A 5,310-nucleotide genomic window follows, 5' to 3' on the forward strand; every position below is an offset into this window, starting at 1 on the left:
TCCCCATCCCCATCCCCCCATCCCCATCCCCATCCCCATCCCCATCCCCATCCCCATCCCCATCCCCATCCCCATCCCCATCCCCATCCCCATCCCCATCCCCATCCCCATCCCCATCCCCATCCCCATCCCCATCCCCATCCCCATCCCCATCCCCATCCCTAACCCTAACCCTATCCCGTTCCTGTCCCTGTACCTGTCCCTGTCCCTGTCAAATTATCGTGCTAGGAGGTGAACTTTGAAAAATCCTTTCTTAGTGGTCCTCTAAGGAAATTCCGTGTCAATTTGAAATCTCTTGACCCAGAAGTAAAGATAAACACTAAACCTATACTAATGACTATTTTGGATATTTTAACCCATTGCACAACAACAGGAGAGAAAATTTCTTTTCCACCTCATTAGATTTTAAAAACGTTGTATTTATCGTGTTCAGCGACCCGATAAACCATAAAAACGATACCCATATTGTGTTTTTGACTTTACCCCCTTTGCACCCCTTTAGGTGTAAAATTTCCAAAAAACCTGAAACATGTATTTAGTTATGTCTTTAGGAATCGTCCTATGAAGTTTCGAATAAAATAGTCAAACTAATCTTGTTTCCCCATACAAACTTTGAACCCCCATTTCACCCTTTTAAGAGGAGAATTTTGAAAAATCCTTTCGTAGTGCTCCTCTACGCCATATAAGGAACCTATGTGCCAAATTTGAAATCTCTAGAACCAGCGGTTTCGGCTGTGTGTTGATATATTATGTCAGTTAGTCAGTCAGTCAGTTTCTTCTTTTATATATTTTTTGATTTTTAAACCCCATTGCACGACAATAATGTAACGGACCCAATCATGGACAGTTTAAGAAAAAAATTCGCCTGTTTTTGATATTTCACTGATAAATGTAAAAATTCTACCGCTAAGCGTGTTAAATCTTGAATGTCCTATCCTTCTTTTACATTTCAAGCGTATTGCAGAATGGATACTCCTATTGGTTTCTTCATAGTTAACAAATTAAAACTAGGTGTTTTTTCTCCAATTATGGACGGCAGTTCTCCAGTAATGGATCCCCCATTATGGACAGTGAAATAAGTTTAAAATTTTACTTTTAAAGCCAACTGATACTCAATGAGTCAATTATATACACCATAAATACAATTAGTTTGGGTTATTTTAACATATCCTATGTTTCTTGTAAATTTTGGTTTTGTAAATTGTTCCTTGTCCATCATAGGAGGTACGCAGTTTTTCGGGTCCAGTAATGGACACTCGCAAAATAACGCCATTTCTTTATATCTTTGGAGCAACAAACTAGTATGTTTTATACCTTATCTCATGCTTAATGCAGTAAGTAAAACGCATTCAAGTTTACACCGTGTATTATTTTTTTATTATTTTATACATGAACTCAACTCTCTTAGCAACATTACTAAGAATTCGTCTTGATATTTTTTTCAGTAAACTGGTGAATTTTATCTTGTCGCCAAATCCTTCAGAAATAACCGAATTAATTGAAACTTCAAAATGAAACAGCTCTACAACTCTAGTTTATGGTACATAGCCGTCAGTTTTTAGAAACTTATTTTAGATACTTATTTTTAAGGATTTGTGTTTTTTTGTCCATAATGGCATCACCGTCCATTATGGGGTATTTTACCTTAGGGGAGAAGGTATTTCACTTCCGCTTCGTTAGATTTATCGTGATCAGCGACCCAATAAACCGTAAAAACGATACCCATATTAGTTTTTTGACTTTGTCACCCCCTTTTCACCCTTTTAGGGGTTAGATTTTCAAAAAACCTGAAACACGTCTTTAGCCATATGTTTTTACCCTCCCTCCTGTGAAGTTTCGAGTAAAACAGTGAAACTAACATTGTTTCCCCATACAAACTTTGAACCCCCATTTGACCCCCTTAAGAGGCGAATTTTGAAAAATCCTTTCTTAGTGCTCCTCTACACTATATAAGGAACCTACGTGCCAAATTTGACATCTCTAGGACCAGCGGTTTCGGCTGTGCGTTGATATGTCAGTCAGTCAGTCAATATCTTCTTTTATATTTTTTTTTGATATTTAAACCCCATTGCACCACAACAGGGGAGAAGGTATTTCACTTCCGCCTCGTTACATTTTAAAAACGTTGTATTTATCGTGATCAGCGACCCGATAAACCATAAAAACGGTACCCTACCCATATTGGTTTTTTGACTTTATCACCCCCTTTTCACCCTTTTAGGGGTTAAATTTTCAAAAAACCTGAAACACGTACTCAGTCATATGTCTTAAGGAATCTTCCTGTGAAGTTTCGAATAAAATAGTCAAACTAATCTTGTTTCCCCATACAAACTTTGAACCCCCATTTGACCCCCTTAGGAGGTGAATTTTGGAAAATCCTTTCTTAGTGCTCCTCTACACTATATAAGGAACCTACGTGCCAAATTTGAAATCTCTAGGACCAGCGGTTTCGGCTGTGCGTTGATATGTCAGTCAGTCAGTCAGTCAGTCAGTCAGTCAGTCAGTCAGTCAGTCAGCTTCTTCTTTTATATATTTAGATGAACAAGGAAAAGTCACTTTTACTCGCGGCGACACGTGTACGTAACAAGAGGATCGAAAAACAAACCTAATGGCTAACTTAACGAAGTACAGTCAGGATCAATAGTAGCGGATAAAACAATGCACCAAAAATATCCGTTACATATTCTGAAGCGTTATTAGGTCCGCTACTTTTGATGGCGACAGCCTAGTTGTTAAGGTATAGTCAACCAATTGGAACCCTAGGCCACTGTAGAACTAGCTATGTCGTAGTGACGTTATAAATAAGGCCTGATTTAGACGGCGTGCGAGCTCGCATGCGATTGTAGTTACATTGCGGGCTGTTGGGGTTACATACAATTTTGCACAGCCATCAAGTACCGCAATGTAATAAAACTCGAAGGCGAGTTCTCGTACCGTCTAAATGGGCCCTAAATCAGATTGTAAGAAATTTCTTACTGCTTGTCATTTTGGCATGGTTGTAGAGTGGCCTAGGGTTCCAATTGGTTGACTGTACATTACATACCTAAAGCTTCAGACAAATCGGAATATTGCAGACAGTTAAGGCAAGGAAGGAGTGTATAACTAGGTCTACTTAAACCTACAATTAACCGTTTGAATATAAACGACGTTGTTATGGAAATATAATGGACCATATAAAAGCTCCCTTGGAGCAAAGTAACAATCGTTGGTAACCTTTTAATGGATTTGTTTTGGGCAAAGAGAACATTTTGCTGGACTTCGGCCCCATTTTATGGATTCTTTTCGTTCCGATCTTGTGCAAATTGGCTATAAATTCGTATTTATTTTAGGTAAATACCTACTAATTGTAACTTACAAAATCCTCAGCAGCATGCCAAAACATGTATGCTATTCCAATTGTTTGTTGTGTCTTTTTATTTAACACAAACCAGTAAAAGATAGGTCTGTACAAAAACCTGAGGAATTTCCTCCCACGAACGCTCCGGCTCGGCTGTGGAATGAGCTCCCTGTCGAGGTATTCCCGATGAACTACAGTATGGGGTTCTTCAAAAAAGGAGTGTACAAGTTTCTAATGGGTCGGCAACGCGCATGTGACACCCCCTGAGTTGCAGGCGTCCATAAGTTACAGTGACCGCTTTCCATCAGGCGGGCCGTATACCTGTTTGCCACCGACGTGGTATAAAAAAAAACTCGAACTTTTTATTTTATTTCATTGTTTGTGAAGATAGCCAATAATATTTTATTTAATTTTAAGTATTGACTCAAAAATGTCGCTAATGATATATTGCAAGTGTGACTGGTCTTCACTATGCCGGTTCCAACCTCCCGATCCCAACCCAATCGGCTCATCCTTTCATTCAAACAAGCGACGGAAAAACATTTCTTGTTCAGGCATAAAACGCAAGCACCCAGCATTAAACCCCGGGATAATAATGGCTTCTATTACCACACGCTTAATATACCCTCACGGTCACAATTAATCCAAATTGAATAGATTGTTTGCCTTAACCGCTACGTATTCCAGACTACCCTTTATTCAATCTTGCTACGATGTCGCTGCTATCTAAAGAAAGCCTGTGAAAAGCACTGGTTTAAGTTAGTTCCGAATTCCGCCACCGGTAAAAGGAACTTGGTGTTGCTATAAAGCATGGGTTAGTGGCAAAATCAAGGCTTTTTCTCAGATAAATGTTATTGCTGAGTCGTAATCTTTTTATTGTTTGAATGAAGTGTCCATTTTATGTTCTCTTTCACGTTGGGAATCTTTGTATGCTAAGCATTGGTTACACTAGTAGAGTAGGTGTGATGTGATTTAGGATGTGTAGATTGTGTAGGTCTGTACGGCTGCGGCTATTAAGAAGAAAATCAACACGTACCTAATCAGAACTAACTTAGGATTGAATTGAATATGTATGTACTTATGTATTAGGGGAAGATGGTCAAGCAAGATACACTACGAGATTTCATCGTTATATCATTGACTATCCAACATTCCAACATGCGGAAGCGTTGATTTTTCTATACTTACGACAACGCCTCTCATAAATTTGTAAGATACTCTCTCTTTTACTTTTATGCATAAGTACATTTTGTTTTGGTTAAGAATATACCAATTGAATCATATATATTTTATTCCACCTTCCTGGGCGTTTATATAAGCTTGAATTCCTCACTAAAAAGACGGCCGAGCGAAGCGAGGTCGGTTAGAACGGAGGCGGGCAACCCCATATTTATATATTTCCGGCCTAGGTATACTTATGTGTTAAGTTATCCACGATAAGTTTGCAACGATTTTCACAGCCTCGCTATTGCAGGTGTTATTTTAACCCTTGCAGAGACGGGGCTATTAAAATCTTTGCAAACTTGTCTTATCGTGGAACGATTCTAGAGTGCTTTTCTCAAACATGGTATCAAAGAATAATATAATAGTCACCATGGTATTAAATTAATAAAAGTCTACTGAAAATAATACTTTCTTTGGCTGTATATCTCCTAAACGCGCGCCGTAGCGCAAAAATAATAAAATTTTCATTTCCTGTGTAGAGCCCGTAAAGAGCATGCGATTTGTTAGAAAACGAGTAAGTAGTCTTCTAAAACGCATCTCCGGAACGCCACAGATAAAACCGTTGACAGCAATTGTGTCAACTTTGACACTGACATTGACACGTGCTATCTAGGACTAATTTTATTTTATCGTTGTATTTGTCAGCGACGCTTTTCAACCAATTAGCGAGCAACTTGTTCAAGAATATTGAGATATTATTGGTTCGAATTGAGTGACATTCCTATGTAACATCAATGAGAACAGTAACA

This window comes from Leguminivora glycinivorella, chromosome 2 (genome assembly GCF_023078275.1).
Source record: "Leguminivora glycinivorella isolate SPB_JAAS2020 chromosome 2, LegGlyc_1.1, whole genome shotgun sequence".
In the NCBI taxonomy this organism is placed as follows: Eukaryota; Metazoa; Arthropoda; class Insecta; order Lepidoptera; family Tortricidae; genus Leguminivora; species Leguminivora glycinivorella.